The sequence below is a fragment of the Canis lupus genome, chromosome 30, assembly GCF_048164855.1.
Source record: "Canis lupus baileyi chromosome 30, mCanLup2.hap1, whole genome shotgun sequence".
NCBI classification, from domain to species: domain Eukaryota; kingdom Metazoa; phylum Chordata; class Mammalia; order Carnivora; family Canidae; genus Canis; species Canis lupus.
This window is the reverse complement of record NC_132867.1, coordinates 30,082,349-30,100,323: the sequence shown is the minus strand read 5'-3', so window position 1 is coordinate 30,100,323 and position 17,975 is coordinate 30,082,349. Positions and strand designations below refer to the sequence as shown.

General features: G+C 39.7%; 1 long non-coding RNA gene across 1 annotated transcript; it reads left to right on the top strand.

The window, feature by feature from the left end:
- Positions 1–4,907: 4,907 nt before the first annotated feature.
- Positions 4,908–16,965, top strand: LOC140621323 (uncharacterized). Its single transcript, XR_012021036.1, has 4 exons — positions 4,908–4,978; positions 10,595–10,742; positions 13,942–14,032; positions 16,722–16,965. It is a non-coding gene; the product is annotated as an uncharacterized lncRNA (long non-coding RNA).
- Positions 16,966–17,975: the final 1,010 nt, after the last annotated feature.

Below are 17,975 nucleotides of genomic sequence, written 5' to 3'. Positions count from 1 at the left end.
AATTTCATGACCCTGAGATCATGATCTGAGCTAAAATCAAGAGTTGAATGCTCAGCCAACTGAGCTACCCAGGTGCCCCAAGTACTATACTCTTTTGACGACTATAGTATTATAGTAGAGTTTGAAATCAAGAAGTGTAATACTTCCTGCTTTGTTTTCTTTCTTACAATTTCTTTGGCTATTCAGGGTCTTTTGTAGTTTCATGTAAATCTTAGGGGTATTTTTCTATTTTTGTTAAAAAAAAAAAGCCTTTGGAATCTTTTTGGGCTTTGCATTAAGTCTATAGATGACTGTTAGTAGTATTAACATTTTAACAATATTAATTCTTCCAATTCATGAACATGGGATACCTTTCTGTTTATCTGTATCATCTTTGGTTTCTTTTATCAATATGTTGTAGTTTTCAGGGTTGAAGCAAAGCTTTTAGCCTTTCACCATTGAATATGAAGTTAGCTGTGGACTTATCATATATGGCCTTTGTTATGTGGATATATATTCCTTCTATCCCTAATTTGTTAAGAGTTTATATCATAAACTGATGTTGAATTTTGTCAAATACTTTTTCTATGTCCATGATCATAGGATTCTTTTCTTTCATTTTATTAATGTGATGGATCACATTGATTGATGGGTATATGTTGAATATTCTTGCATCCCAGGGATAACCCCCCTGTCATGGTGAATGATCTTGTTAATGTCCTGCTGCATTCAGTTTTCCCATATTCTCCTGAGAACTTCAGCATCTGTGTTCATCAGGGATTTGGCCTGTAGTTTTATTTTCTCATGGTGCACTTTTCTGGTCTTGGTATCAGGATAATGCTGGCCTTACAGAGTTTGAGAGTGTTCCTTCCTCTTCAATTTTTTGTAAGAATTTGAGAAGGATTAGTGTTAATTCTACTGTAAGTATTTGGTAAAATTCACCAGTGAAGCCATTTGGTCCTGGGCTTTTCTTTGTGGTGAAATTTTTGATCACTGATTCAATTCCTTACTAGTAATTGGTCTATTCAGATTTTCTATTTATTCCCAATTCAATCTCCGTAAGGTTCTAAGAATTTTTCTGTTTTTTTTCTAGGTGGTCCAGTTTGTTGGCATATAATTGTTCAGAGTAGCCTCTTATGATCTTTTGAATTTATGTGGTATTAGTTGCAATATCTTTTTATTAATAGTTTTATTGATTTGGGTTCTTTGACTTTTTTTCTTGATTAACCTAGCTAAGGACTTGTCAATTTTATTTATCTTTTCAAAGAACCAATTCTTTGTTTGGTTAATGTTTTCTATTGTTTTTTATTCTCTATTTAATTTACTTCTGCTCTAATCTTTACTATTTCCTTTCTTCTGCTAGCTTTGAGCTCAGTTTGTTCTTGTTTTTCTAGTTACTTAAAAGTTGTTTATTTGGGGGTCTTTCTTGCTTCCTTGTGTAGGCATTTGTTGCTATGAACTTCCTTCTTAGAACTGCTTTTGCTGCATTCTGTAAATTCTGGTATGTGTGTTTTCATTTTCATTTGTCTCAAGAGTCTTTCTAATTGTCCCTTTAATTTTTTCTTTGGTCCACTGGTTGCTCAGGAGAGTGTTGTTTAATTTTCATGTATTTGTGAATTTCCCAGTTTTTCTCTTGTTACTGATTTCTAGTTTTATGCCATTGTGGTCAGAGAAGATGCTTGGTATGATTGCAGTCTTCTTGAACTTGCTAAGACTTGTTTTGTGGCCTAACATATGATCTAACCTAGAAAATGTTCCATGTGCACTTGAGGGGAATGTGAATTCTACTGTTGTTGGATAGAATGTTCTATATATATTTGTTAGGTCCATTTGGGCTACTGTGTTGTTCAAATCCTCTGTGTCTTTATTGATTCTCTGTCTGGGTGATCTATCCATTGTTGAGAGTAGGGTATTAAAGTCTTCAAATATTATTGTATTACTGTTTATTTTTCCTTTTAGCTCTGTTACTTTTCACTTTATATAGGTTTTTATTTAGGTGCTCCAATGAATAAAGTTATTATTTTGTATAGCATTTCCCTGAAGGTTGAAAGAATGGTTTAGAGATACTGATAGGAGGCAAGATTTAATCACCAACTCTGAGCTGAAAAGATGGGATAACACAGTGTTTTAGTAATCAGAACTGAGGCAAAGTCATAGAAAACTGTACCAAGTAAAATGAATGTATTTTTTGATTTGTTCTTTCATTCTTCTCTTGGTCTAATTTTAAAACCACAAAATGATAGGAATTATTGCTCTAATGAATATTGGCTTTCAGGTTATTCTCATGGAAAATCTCAGTTATCATTTATGTTCTTGGGGTCTGCAGTGTTTTGAGTTCAGAATTTGTTGGCTGTAAGTGAAAGAAAGTTAACTCAAATTAGTTAATTAATTTAAGAAAAGATTTTGTTTATTTATTTATGAGAGACACACAGAGAGAGGCAGAGACATACACAGAGGGAGAAGCAGGCTCCTTGCAGGGAGCCCAATGTGGGACTCTATCCTGGGATTTGGGATCATGACCTGAGCCACCCCAGCATTCCAACTCAAATTAATTAAAAAAAAAAAAAAAAGACATCTTTATCTCACTTAACTGAAAAGCTCAGGGGTAGATTAGCTAGATTCAGGGACTCCAGGAATGTTTCAGGACTTGACACCCTCCTCTTTACCCTCCGTTCTGCTCTTTTCTGCACTGCTTTGTCTCCGCCTGATGTCCACCTGTGGTTCCAAGGTGGCTTTCCGATGGCTTTCACCTGTCTAGGGGCTCCTGGCTGGCTCAGTTGGTAGATAATGTGACTATTGATCTCTGGATTGTGAATTCAAGCCCCACATTGGGTATAGAGATCACTTAAAAAAATAAAATCTTTATATATATATAAAAAAGCCCTAACTAGTCACTCACGGTATTGAAAGGCTAACAGTTGCTTAAGATACGACCTTAGGCCATTCCTTATAACCCTGCCTCACAAATTGACTGACTGACAATAAGAAACCATGTGTGATAACTCTTTAGGGTCACCTGGAAACTTAGGATCCTGTAAAAGTGCAAAGCTCAGGGTGCCTGTGTGGCCTGTTGGGACTCCAACTCTTGATTTTGGCTCAAGTTTTGGTCTCAGGGCTGTGAAATCAAGCCCTGTTCTGGGCTCCATGCTCAGTGGAGAATCTGCTTGTCCCTCTTCCTCTGTACTCATTCATGCTCTCTCTCTCTGAAATAAATATATAAATTTTAAAAAGTCTTTTTAAGAAGTGCAAAGTTCAGGGCAGCCCTGGTGGTGCAGTGGTTTAGCGCTGCCTGCAGCCTGGGGTGTGATCCTGGGGACTCTGGATCGAGTCCCACGTTGGGCTCCCTGCATGGAGCCTACTTCTCCCTCTGCCTGTGCCTCTGCCCCTTTCTCTCTCTCTCTCTGAATAAATAAATAAAATCTTTAAAAAAAAATAAAAAGTGCAAAGTTCATAAACTTCCTATTCCTATAAATTTGCATGTCAAATTCCCTATCTAATTTATAATAAATTTTATTTTCTCCCATGCCAGGCTGGTTACCATTTCTGAGAGTTGCTAATGTCACTGGATGAAAAGATAATCCACCAGCTCATATGTTTACATGGGGGGGGGGAGGGGACGAAGTGCCACATTGTTGAGGAGCAGGTCACCTGCATTTTATTTTGATTCAGCCACTTGTGCTGGGCTCAACTGTACTCTGGTTATGGCTATGATTACTGTTGTTGCTTCTCCTAGCACCCTGTAGTCTGTAGTAATTAGCAAGAGCACATGGAAAGTTCTAGGAACTCCTTGAAAACTGAAATGCCCGGGGGTATTACTCTGTGACTAGAAAGAAGGAGTGGAAAATAACCCTGACCCCTCATAGTCCTCCCATCTTTGGGAATTAGCCCCTTAGATACAGTGAATTAAAAGTTTCACATTTGTCTGAAGCATTTGGGTGAGTGACGTGCCATGGCAAGGGCTTTGCAGAGTTGTATGTATGCACAGTTTTCTCAGAAAGGTGAATGAGGGATTAGGTTCCTCTCAGTGGCATTGGTCCATTTGTGACACACTCCCTGAAAAACCTTGGGTCATTGTTCACTCCTCCTGCCATCTTGTTGTCTACTTTCAAGTTATCAAGTTATATTATCCGGTTTCAAGCCAGTGCCACTGCTTCTTTCATGTGAAAGAAGTCTGATACTTTTCCCTTCTCTTGGCCTCTGCCTCTCTTCACACTATCCATAGGATTATCTTCTAAAAATATGTACACATGTTTCCTCAGTGGATATTCTTCCCTGTGGCCTCAATGCCACTGAATAATGGCCTAACCCTACAGCCTGGCTCTAAAGACCTTCCTGGGTTTGGAAGTTACTGACCTCTTAAAAATATCTTTTTCTTTTCTCTTTAATGAATTCTCTATTCTTCCACATGTGCAGGCTCTTTGAATGACCTTTTCCAAACTGTGTGTCAGCTTCATTAGTTGGGTAAAAGAGTAATAATACTTCACTCTCCCAGACAGCACAGTAGATAAATGAAATATTTCCTAGATAGAGTCTGAAACATTTATGTGATCACAAAATGGTGGTTCCTATTATTAAAATCTTTCCTTCATGGCTTAGCCTTAGAGCTGTTTCTTTTCTGATATCCTTGGCCTTGGCCTGGGGGACTTTTTCTTCCCCCGGACTCCTAAAGCACTCAGTCCCCTTATCATAATTTGGTATTCTATAAAAATTATTATGTACTCAGGGTTTGTATCAAGTCCAACTTTATGTGCCTTTCTGATTTGCTAATCTTCAGATTCCCTTGTATTAGACCTTTTCTTCCTCAGTGAAAGGGCTCTCTGGACACCTGCCAACCAGCCTCATGGCCTCAGGTTTACCTCCTTCACATCACAAAGCATGGAGACTATGACAATGCAGTGTGGCTGTTGTGACCACCACTGTGCTCATGGAAGGAAGAGCCACAGCAGATCCAGAGCTTAAGGGATGCAAAGTCCTGGCTCTGTAGTCAAGAAGGGACAAGGTAGAGGCGCATCCTAATTTCCTTGGGGATACGTTGTCTTAGTTTACTGAAGTTCTCAGTGCAGTCCCCAAAGAGTGAAGTCTGGAGGGTTTGAGGCCCCAAGCCCCCACCAGGGTCTGTCCTGCAAAGGTGGTCCTAGAGACAGGAGGTCAATTGGATTTGGGTTTGGAGCTGACCAAGGCTCACAGGACTCTGGCCTTTCACTGCTTTAGAATTGAGTTAAAGGGCCATGTCTAAGGTATGAGATCTGGCTTCCCAGTGGCTTCCTGAGGGTACCAGGTAATACAACTTCGGTGAACTTGGACCAGTAGGAGCCAAGAGACAGGAATGAGCCCACAGAGAAATATGTCTCCTTTCTTTCAGGATCCAGTTTAGTTTTTAGTTTCATCTGGAAATGGTCCATGCAAGTGGGCAGAATGTACTTTATGCTGAAGGTGTAGGCAATGGGGTATGAGTCCACCTTCTATTTGCTATGTTTTCTACCCTACTATCCTTTCCTCCTTCCTTTGGCTTTTGCTACATTTTACTTCCCAAGAAAACAGTGTATAAGCTTCACCTACATTTCTGTTTCCTAGGAAATCCTGCCAAGAAAATCTTAATCTACATCTCTGTCTCCTCTCTGGACTCTCCTCTGCTCTCCTCTCTATTTTGTTCTAAGCAAAATCATAGACAGCAGAATTTCTGTGGAGGATTCCCAACATTTCTTCATCATTGAGGCTAATGCCTTATGAAATCATGGGGCACTAGGCTTTCTGAGTGGGATTCAGGAGGCTAAACTTCATAAAATAAATGTGGGTGTACTCTAATTTTAAGTAATCCCTTGTATGAAAATTCTTATTTACTCAAAAGATTAATTGGAAAAGTGGTTATTTTCTTTACAAAAGAGTTTCTTTGCATAAGCTTCTATCACATATAAATAATAATTTGATTAATACATTTTCAATTGTCAATGAACTTCTCAATTGTAACCCAAGTGTAAGAGGCGATGAAGAAGCTGGCTATTGCTTAGGACTGCTGCCCAGAAGACAAGGCACATACCCACACTTCCCTGGAAGATTTGCTTTTGCTTTTTTTTCACTGCCTCTGTGGTGGGAACAATGCTAAATACTCCAAAAACCCTCCACCTCAGCACTGGGGCTCTTCATAAATGTCTGACACAGCTACAGGGCTATTGTGTGTGTGTGTGTGTGTGTGTGTGTGTGTGTGCAGGGGGGAGTAGTAGGTAGAATAATGGCCTCCCCAAATGCCCATATCCTAGTCCCCCAAACCTGCAGTTATGTTACCTTTCATGGCAAAAGGGACTTTGCATATGTGATTAAGTTATGATCTTGTGATGGGAAGATTATCTTGAATCACTCAGGTGGTTCCTAATGTAATCATAACTATCCGAAGCAGGACTATTAGAGTCACAGAAATTTGAAAATGATGCCTTGCCTTTTTTTTTTTTTAAGATTTTATTTATTTATTCATGAGAGAGAGGCAGAGACACAAGCAGTGGGAGAAGCAGGCTCCATGCAGGGAGCCTGATGTGGGACTTGATCCTGGGACTCCAGGATCATGCCCTGGGCTGAAGGCAGATGCTAAACTGCTGAGCCACCCAGCCCTGCTGGGTGGTTTTGAAGATGGTAGCTTAAGGGGCCATGAGCCAACAAACATAAGGCATCTTTAGGAACTAGGAAAGACAAGGAAATGGATTCTCCCTCTGAGCCTCCAGAATGAAGATAGCCCTCCTGTCATCATGATTTTAACTCGATAAGGTTTTGACTAATAGAACTATAAAATAATAAATTTGTGTTGTTTTAAGCCACTAAGTGACGATTTGTTACGAGAGCCATAGGAAACTAATATAGGGGATAAAATATTAATTTTTGAGTTACTCATAACCAATCATTTAAATAATTTTTAAGCTTATCCTTGTTGTTAGGTATACTGGTCAATAACTTAGTCATGGCCCCTTTCTTCTTAGAGCTTCCAGTCTGGTATGGCAACTACACTAGCATCCACTATGTTCATAACTTTATCAAAGTGCATGTTGTATTTGTTGGTTAGGATGTTTCTCTTTTTCCATGTGATTTTTTTTTTCATTAAGAAGTCATTTCTAATTTAAAACATCAAACATTTCACATTTACTACATAGGAGGCATAGTAAGGATGCTAGGGAGATAAAGATTCTTTTTAAGAAATTTCTAACCCATTTGTAAAACTGGAAAAAGCCCAAAATATACAACTAACTGTATAAGGCAGTATATGAGTTTTAGTAGAAGATTCTCTTGAATTTTGATTCAACTTGATTCTCCCTCCCGTTGGCAACTCTGTACTAGACAGCTACCATATTGTACTTGGCCTTGCAGAAGAGGAACTCCTATTGCCTATGGACCTAGTTTCTTTGGAGATCCCAACCCTGCTTGCTAATCTGGGCTACTCCCAGAACTCCCCATGTCTCCTTTCAATGTAGGGTTATCTAGAGGCAGATCAAGGTTGTGCCAATTGCTAATATTGACCTGGTAATTTTTATCACATATAAGGAAAGGAGCTTCTTTTAAAAACAGACCATTCACCTCATCTTTGTTCCTCTGTCTAAACATCTCCCTCCTCGGCTCTATCAGCAGTGTAGCCCAGTTGTGTGTCACTGTTTTATTGTATCCTTGGACTTTGTCAGATCTAAATGGGAGGAGAAGGGCCTTAGGCTCTCCCAGAAGTCAGAGTATGTATGGCTAGTTATGCTGAGTGCCTCAAGAGACTCCTGGAATTTTGGGGCATGAATGGACCTCAGGGGAGGAATGCATTAGGAGGTCAGGGGGTCTCAGACTCTTTCATGGAGGGAACAATGTGTACCTCAAAGGATGGGGGTGATTAAATAGAACAGAGAGGAGGGGGTGTTGTCTAGCCAGGAGCCTAGAATGGACGAAGCAGGACGAAGTGAGACTCTATAGTGTTTAGGGTCCAGATCCTACACTATTTTGACCTGACTTTGTAAATGCAATTTTAGTTGTCTGATTTGAGTCTTTCTCAAAATATGGCTGGTATTTATAGGATAGTGCTGCAGCTGAGATTCTTAGATGGAGTAATGTGATTATGGTCAGAAATTGAGAAAGCTTAGGACATGGATTTGTTCTTAATCCATTTTAATTGGAAGCACCCGAGGAAACAGCTGTCTCCAGCCCTATATTCACCTGCAGATTAAAGGAAACAGAAATTACTTGATAACTTCTCTTGTCCTTGGTTAAAAAGCCTATTTCAGAGAAGAATGTAATGAATAGTCAGCAAGATGGCTAGGATTGTTGTAGTTTCATACAATTGCACTATTAATGTGCAAAGAACAGGCCAGCAACATGAGATAATGCAGATGAACTTCAATCCCATGAATTTACTCTAGAGTTGTCTGCAGTAAAACCTGCTCCAAGTAGTGAAAAGGATAGGTGATATCATTTTTTTAAAAATAGATTTTTCAAGAAAAATAGATTTTTCTTTTAAAAATTTTAAATTAAACTTCAATAAATATGAGTGTGGAAGTAACCAAGCATAAATTGTCATGGTCTTAGGTACAACATTCAACAACTGGTTAACTAAGAATCTCTCAGAGATATTCTCTAAGTATAAGGTTCCATAAATTATAGAAATATTCTAGAGCAGAGGGTCCTGGATGACACTGTTTAGATAACAGTAATTGTTATAGATTGTTCTAGAACAGATTTCTAGAAACCTGTTCTAGAACAATCTATCATAAATATATTACTTTTACTTTATTTTACTTAGCATATATGTGATTTCATTATTGGAATCTCACTCCTATGTGTCTGCAATGTTTTCTAGTTTTCTTGGGTTTCCTACTGAATTAAAATTTCTTTCAGTAGATGATACAATTTGAGATATTGTCAGTTATGACCATTTTAGTTGGAATTAGTTACTTATAGCAAATTAGTTGTGCAAGAGCACATCCTGCAAATATAGACATCTGGGAGAGAAGGAGCCCTGAAGCCCACTGTTACAATTTGCCAAGGACAACTTGGCTTATCATTTCAGGTATTTTGGTTGCTATCAACAGAAACTGACTCTAGCCAATAAAGGGGGGTGAAATAAAGAAATACATGGAACTGAAGGAATAGATGAATAAATGAAATAAGAAGCACAAGAATCTGGGCAAAGCTGGAGAAATAATGAACTCAATGGGCTTGATAAGCTCTATTCCACAACACTGAGATCATGACCTGAGCCAAAATCAAGAGTCAGATGCTTAACTGACAGAGCCACCCAGGTGCCCCAGGGGAGGGTGTCATGAATGACAGATAGCTCTATCAAAAGCATAAACCAAAAACCAAAAAACACCAAAACAAAAACAAAAAGGGGTGGGTGGTTCTATGCAGGAAAGGCAAGGGGTTGTTTCCAAATCAAGTGAGTTGGGTTTCAGGTCCTGAACAACAGTAGACATCATCTCCAGACAGCTAGAAAGTTCTCTCATGTTTTCAAAGTGGGAGGACAGTTTTTCTCTATCCACCTTCATTATAAACTTCAGGATTTCCAAACAAGCTTATCAAGGCCTAAATACAAAGGTGCTTGTCAACTAGGTACTAAACGTTAGAGCAGACAGACAATTGGTAGAGGCTGCAATAACCTAGAAGTCTCCCTTCTGAGATTCATGATTTTATTTTCATTCTGAAGCAAAAAGTAATATCTCATACACCTTAGTTCCAAGTTTCTAAAGGAAATTTCCATAATATTGTAGGTAGCATCAATGTAATATGGTGCAAAAAGTTTGGATACTGAGTTGGTGGTGTTTGTAAACTTGAGTTTTGCATTTAGGTTTTGGCAATTCTTTTTTTTTTTTTTTTTTTGTAGTAGAGAACTAGCAATATCTATCTCATAGGGTAGTTGCAAGGTATGTCAAGCTCTTGGTATATATTAAACTATTAATAAATGTTAGTTTCCCTCTTCCCACTGTGTGTTTGTGTATACATTTTGCTTTTTACATGAATCATGTGCTAATGTAGCTTACTTTTCCCTGTAATAAGCTGAAAACCAATTCTCCTTCCTTCAATTTTATTTTTCTGCTTTGGAGCTGATGTTGGTAACTAGAGCAAATAGCAGATAGGTCTGTCTCTATTCCGAGGTCCATTTTACAAAAATATAATCATCTTTCCCTTAATTGCAGATGGGGCAATTTATATACCTGGTTGTCTTAAACATCTCATACAGCAATAGTCAGCTATAGTTTAAAGGCAAAATGAAATCCTCTGTGGATCTGAATCATAGCTTGAAGCAAAATCATCTAGTTATGAGTGCTTGGTTGAGCAAAGAAAAAGGAATATCTTACAACACCTAAATCGCAATGGATGGTGGTAGTATGTCATTCATTGCAATTTAAGTATTCTAAAATATTTCTTTTTCGCTGCTCAGCCAATTTGTCATATTGAAGGACTTTAATGGGGTGAGTCTTCCTAATTTTTAAATGAGGCTGAAAATAGAAACTGGCATAAGAATAAACAAGAAGTTGCTTGACAGAGGCTTCTAGAGGGACAAGAAGATGGGTCTCCGAACACATAGAAGAAGGAACAAATAGTCTTGGAAAATACACAGGATTCCCAACTGTATCAAAAGTTTTGCTTTCTGCGGTTTCAGTGACCTTCAAGTAACTGAGGAAAGATGACCCTTCTCCTGACTGATTTTCAGAAGGTCAATAGTAGCTGACTGCTATGTCACAGTGCCTGCATCACTCACCTCACCTCATCACGTGGGCATTTTATCACCTCACATCATCACAAGAAGGGTGAGGACAGTACAATGAAATGTTTTGAGATGGAGAGAGAGAGGGAGACCATATTCATATAACTTTTGTTCCAGTTTATTATTATAACTGTTCTATTTTATTGTTAATTATTGTTAATCTCTCATTGTGCCTTATTTATAAATTATCTTTATCAAAGATATGTATGGATACAGAAAAACAGTGTGTGTGTATATATATATATATATATAGCTCAGTACTATCCAGGATTTCAGATGTCTGCTAGGGGCCTTGGGTCATATCCCTTGTGGATAAGAGGGTCTACTGTAGTAGACAAAATCCACCACTCTCACTCTGGAACATGGAGAATGGGCTTCACTGTCAACCAGAATAGGTTAGAATTCCAGCCCTGCTCCTGCCTAGGAGCTGATTGACTTTGGAATCATTCTCAGTCTCTGATTTCATTGTTCTAAACACTGTCCCCATGTAAAATGATCCTATATAATGACTCTGTTAGCAGGGTTACTGTGAGCATAAAATGATAATACAAAGCACATTGGAGTGATTGGAACATCCAAAACATTCCATACATGTTATCATGTTACTGGCTTAATATATTTAATAAAACACAAGTTCTAAACTGTATATTAAAATATGCATTTATTGGGAACATACCTGAAAATTATGCTTGACAGTCTCATTAATTCTCACATCCTAATACTGAAGTGTGATATGATATAGTGTAAAAGAAAATAACACAGACTCTGGGGTCACATGGATTTTGGCCTCTTCTGCTGGGAAGCTGAGATGTTTGGACAAGTCACTCTACCTTGCTGACTCTTGGTGTTTTTGACCACACAATGGAGATGATAAACTTTACCTCTTGGAGTTTCGGGAGTATTATAAAACAACCAATGAAAATTGCAAACACTAAACCACAAACACTAGTTCTATTCCCCTGTGGTATTATTCTGAGGCTATCATAATCCTGTTATACCTCATGGTTGCTTCAGAATATGGGCAGAATAGAGAGTCTCAGAATCTCACAAATGGTATATATTATAATAGAATCATAGAATATAAAATTTGCAAGCGAACCTCATGCAAATGAAGTTTAAATATTGGTAATAGATGTGCTTGTGCCTTCTGAAGCCTTCCTGGTAATTAAGTTGCCAATTAATCTCTGTTAACTGGTGCCTCACTCCCTTAGAATAGAGAGGCCATTCTATTTAGAGGCAGCTTTAACTTTGTCAGAAAGTTCTCTATGTTGAACCAAAGCCCCCTCCTGGCAATTTTCCTTCATGGTCATAGTTCCAGATCCTGACAATTTTTCTATCATAGCCCTTTGTTAATTTTGAGTGTGCTGGGAACCCTGGGTGGTGCAGGGGTTTAGCGCCTGCCTTTGGCCCAGGGCGTGATCCTGGAGACCCGGGATCGAATCCCACGTCAGGCTCCCAGTGCATGGAGCCTGCTTCTCCCTCTGCCTATGTCTCTGTCTCTGTCTCTGTCTCTCTCTCTCTGTGACTATCATAAATAAATAAAAATTAAAAAAAAAAGATATAAATTTCCCTGTCAGAACTGTTTAAAAAAAATTTTTTTTTGAGTGTGCTCTCATAGAAGAGCACCTGGCCTGTAGTGGGCCCTCACCAAATATTTCCTAAATGAATGAAAGAGTGAGTGAACGACTGGGACAAGAAAAGAACCATTTAACATTATGTGCTTTTCTGTTTGTGCTGAGAATGCTAGCACATTTTCATTTCTGTTACATTATAATGTATCACTCACGGTATAAGAGGAAAAGCAAAATCATTATGGGTTTTATAGAATAAGATTTATTATAGGATCGAGGCCTTCCACAATTATGGAAGAAGCTGGAAAAGTAGGGGTTTGAAAGGAGTTGCAGGATGAGGGAAGCATCACTAAGCAACTCTTCTGAAGCACTCATGCAAGTGGATGAAGAATATGGGAAGGCAGGGACATTACTTCAGGGGTGGGACTGGGAAGGAAATGTGGTGGAGGGGTTCTAAGGAAGGCTATGGCCTCTCCATCTGGTTGTAGGCCTGGAATGGCTATTGGTCAGTGTGTTCATCAGGGTTCTCCAAAGAAATAGAACCAAAGGGATCTATAAATCTATCTATCTATCTATCTATCTATCTATCTATCTATCTATCTATCTATCATCTATCTGTCATCTATCAATTATCTATCATCTATCAATTATCTATCTCTATTATCTATCCATCAATTATCTGTCATCTATCAATTTATCTATTATCTATTATCATCCATCTATGAGTCACCTACCTATCATCTATCCATCTATCAACCATTTATCCATAAATCACCTATCAATTATTATCTATGTATCTATCTATGTATCTATCTATCGTCTGTCTATCTATCTGTCTATTATCTATGGAATTTACTTACATGATTATGGAGGCTGGGAAGCCTGAAATCTCCAGCCTGGGCCAGCAGGCTCAGGACTGGGATTGCTGATGGCACAGTTCCAAGACTGCTGGAGAATTTTCTCTTGCTGTAGGAGGCCATAGCCTCCCTGTTTAAGCCTTCAACTGATCCGATGAGGCCTGCCTACATTATGGAGGGCAATCTGCTTTACCCAGTGTTTGCCAATTTAAATGTTAATTGCATTTAGAAAACACCATCTATGTTGACACATAAAATTCACCATCACAGTTAGCAAGGCTGGCAGTCAAGGAGGGAAGAGCAAGGATGATAGCTGGAATCTTCTGGCACTCCCTGGCTCTATCCCTCATTATCCAGTCATGATACTCTTCAAAGAATAAGCACTACTGTTCATTTCCACTTGCCAAATCTTACTCAAATTTCCCAGAAGGGGGTTCTGGGACTCACAGTGCCAGTAGATGGGCTGATGTAGTATATAACACTAGGGCATTCCGCTCATCACCTGGCATCAATATGCACCTTCCTTATCCATATTTAACTTTCTAACATGATGCAACCATCGGCCAAATAGCCTAAAACATGATTACTTTCTCTTCCAAAGTATACAAAGTCTCATTTGTCATTTAAACTCATCCCCAGGGGTTGTTATTGCTCCTCAAATTGCATCATATTCTTCCTTTGATGTCTTGTAACTTAAATACTGAGATACAAGGCTAACCAACTATTAAATCGTCTGATAATAGGGTAATGGGAGGAAGGGAAGAAAAGAAATATAATAGACTAATATGTACACAAATTTTCTTTATCTCTATAGGAAAGGAAATGTCCCAACATGAAAAATGGTGGACTTGGAATGTGACTTCACAGCTCATGTACTCACTACAGTGTTTCCCCTGGACTGTAAGGTCAGCTCCATCCAACTTGTGTAGTCTGTGAAACTTATCCAAGATGTTGGCAAAACTGTCATATTCACATTTGTGTTAGTTTGCTCAGGCTGCTGTAATAAAACAACCACAGACTGAAAGGAAAGAGATTTGTTTTCTCACAGTTCTGGAGTCCAGTCCAGGATCAAGGTGTTGACAGATTTGGTTTTCCCTGAGGCCTCTCTCCTTGGCTTGTAGATGGCTTCCTTCTTGCTATCCTCACCTGGTCTTTCCTCATGCATGTGTATCTTTGTTGTGTTTCTGTATGTCTAAATTTGTCCTTCTTTTTTATTAAAGGTATATTTATTTATTTTAGAGAGCATGAGCAGGAAGGGCAGAGGGAGAGGGAACTGGAAGCAGACTCTGCTCTGAGCACGGAATCCAACATGGGGCTCAATCTCACAACCCTGAGATCAAGAGCTGAGCTGAAACCAAGAGTCAGATGCTTGACTGACTGAGCCACCCAGGTGCCCCTAAATTTCTTCTTCTTGTAAGGGCTTTAGTCAGATTGGGTAAAAGCTTACCTGAGCAGCTTCACCAAACTTACTTTTTAAAAGGCCCAATCTCCAAATATTGTCACATTTTGAGGTACTAGAGATTAGGGCTTCAACATAGGAATTTTAGACAGTTCAGTCTGTAACCATGTTCCCACTGCCAGAGTTGGGCAGCGGGTTGTGTAAGACCCAGTTTGGAAGGCACAGTGAAACCCAAAGAAAATAATAAATTCTCTCTGTCCCCGTCCTTAAACGTTTTTCACACAGGGAAATCTGATGAAAAGTGACAAACAGGGAAGGGTTGAAAGAGGAGTAAATGTCATCTGATAGAGCCACTTTCTCTTCTCTTCCACCCTCTGCTGCCTCTCTGAGATGCCTGCTTATTGATCTCTCATTCATTCTTTTATTCAAATACCATTTATCAGATCCCTTACTCTGTCTGTGCTGAGGCACTGTACTAGGCATGGAAGATAAAGGTCAATGTAGTATTGTCTCTGTTTGCATGGGGCTTGCCCTTCTGTGGGGGACAGAAGGTAATGAACAAAACGATTATACACAGGCACTATGTAGGCACAAACGACTATAACAGGTGGGTGCAGGAGGTGTTTGAAGTCGAATGATTGGTGATGGTTTGAGATTGGGTGATTGGTGGTGATATGTAGGCAGAGACCTGAGCAATGAGGAAAAGTGACCTCATGAAAACTTGAAGGAAGAGGTTTCCAAACAGGAAGACTTTTTTGCAAGTGCAAAGTCTTTCAGCAGGGGAGGAATTTCTAGAAACTGAGAAGAGACCAGGGAGGCTAGAGCAGAGTAAGGTGGAGAGGAAAGTAGGACAGCATCCAGAAACTGATGGCTGTGGCAAGAGAACCCCAAACTGGGGACTATGATCCTTTTATAAAACCCATGCAAGAAGGTGAGCTTCAGGCAGAGCTGGCGCATTCTAAGGCAGATTAGACCATGTGTAGCAAGGTTTGGAGGAAAACCTGGAGGTGAGTGTGTCCTCACCAGAAATTCTCTCACAATCCTGAGCATCTGTCTGTAGAGTCTGTCATTCTATTACTAAAGAATCCTCTATCTTTCAAGTACCTTTGCTTTGCCTGGGAGGAGATGCCTGTTTAAGGGCAAATAGCCCTGGCTGCAGAGCGCATTAAACCCATCAACAGCCTGACACCTGGAGGTGAGCAGCTCGTTGGAGAATGAGCTATGCCCTGGTCTCTGCCTGCACCTGGTCTGGCTCTGAAACTTGCCTCTGTGATGACATCACCTCTTCTTTTCCTTAGGTATTTCTGATATCCTTTTCCCTGTCTCTCCACTCCCACCCAGTCACCTGTCCTCAGATTGCAGACCCCTCTCTGTTGCCCCCAGTCTGTCCCCATTCCCTCCTGGTGTTTAGTTTTGCACACAGCCAGGACTTATCATGCCCACCTCATGCCCTCCTTTCTGTCCCAGATTTCTCACTTTGGGAGCTTCCGTCACCCCTATAATGCGGACCCCAAATCTTGGGCCATCAGATTATCTGCTTTCACCATCCCAACTGGTTTTAAGACTCACTGAAGACCATGAGATAGCTTTGTTGATTGGCTGTGAGATCCCTCCCATACATCTTTGCCAGTTGGACCACCGTCCTTTTTCCAAACTTGATTTCATCATTGAACACATTTCTTGAGGCTTCTTAGATATGTGCAGAGAAATAACTCATGCTTCAGAATCACAACCCTGGGTTCATAACCCCACTCTGCTCCTCTACTTACAGTTGTGTTTCTGTTTATGTTATTTTGCTTCCCTGAGCTTCAACTTCCTTACCTCTAAATGAGTTTAATAAAAGCTGTTTACTGTGCTGTTATAAGTCTGAATGAGTAGTGTGGCCAGAGTGAGCATAGATGACAAGCAATGTTGATTTATTTCCTTTTTCCTTTTCAACGTTCAAAGAGCAGATGCCGTATTGGTGTAGCATCCAGATCCCAACAAACATTAGGCAGCTTCTTCATATGAAGCCAGGCCATGTCCTGGGTGGGAACCTCTTGAGATTGCCAGTGTCAGAGGGAAGGTCACATGGGCTTCTTTTCTGTGGTAGCCCTGCTCTCCAGAGTGGTGTCCCTTTGCCAATCACAACAAATCACATTGCAGTCTCATAAATTTGAGCAACACTGCTAAATTTGCCTCTCTTTTCATTCAAGGCCAAAGTTCACATTGAATTTAATCAAGACTGCAGTGAGAACAGGAATAAGCAAACTGCAAGATATGTGTGTGACAACTAATGAATGTATCTCAGCAAAACTCCGCTGCCTGGAGAAGAGGAACGTCAACAGGTTAATGACAGCCATCAAAAAAGGAAAAAAAAAAATCAATGACAACAGCAAGAAAATGATTTCAATGTAATCAGGTTGCTCATGATACATATGTTGGAAAAATTAATTCAAAGGGCTTTTCTCCATTTCTTCTGAGTAGGTATCAAAGACACAGTACAATTAAAACAATGGAGGACATCTTATATTGTACTTATATTGTCAACTCCGCTTTTTTTTTTTTTTTTTTTAAGATTTTATTTATTTATTTGACAGAGAGAGAGCACAAGCAAGGGAAGCAGCAGAGGGAGAAGCAGGCTCCTGCCGAGCAGGGAGCTAGATGTGATCCAGGGATCATGGCCATAGCTGAAGGCAGATGCTTAACCGACTAAGCCACACAGGGGCCCCTGCTCTTTTTTATGCAAAGATGAAATACAATTAAAACAATGTAGGTCATTTTACATGATAGCTACATGGTCAACTCTGAATTTTTCTCTTTAGTGCAGGGAGGGAGGGGGTTGAAGAAAATTAATTTGCATTAAGCAAAAAAGTATTGAGGGCCAACTATGTGCCTTGAGTAACCTCTAGGTTCTAGTAGTATATGAAGAAGTTGAGGTAGAGAATGGGCGCTTTTGAGCTTAGTTGCTGAAATCAAGAGATGTTTGAAAGTGGGAACCAGGAAAGAGCTATGGTATCCAGGGAGAAATGAGTGAGAAATTTTGAACCAGGCTTCTGACTGGAGAGTGATTTTTGTTTCTTTCTCAAGCTAAGGAAGACTCCTAAATCCCTTTCGTGCCTGAGGCAGAAAACATTGTAAGAGACTTCCAGGTAGCTTTTTTTTTCTTTTTTAAAGATTTTATTTATGAGAGAGAGAGAGAGAGAGGTGGGGACCGGGAGGGAGAAGCAGACTCCTCACAGGGCAGGAAGCCTGATTCAGGGCTTGATGTTTGCTAGACACCAGGACCCTGAGATCATGGTCTGAGCTGGAGGCAGATACTCAGCCAACCGAGCCACCCAGGCACCCCTTCCAGGGAGCTTTGAATTGGAAGATCATATAGAGAGTGAACTCTTTAGCATTTTAGCCTTATTAGAGCCAGAGCAATTTGGTCAATAAAGTATTTGTAATGAAGAAAGACTATAGTACTC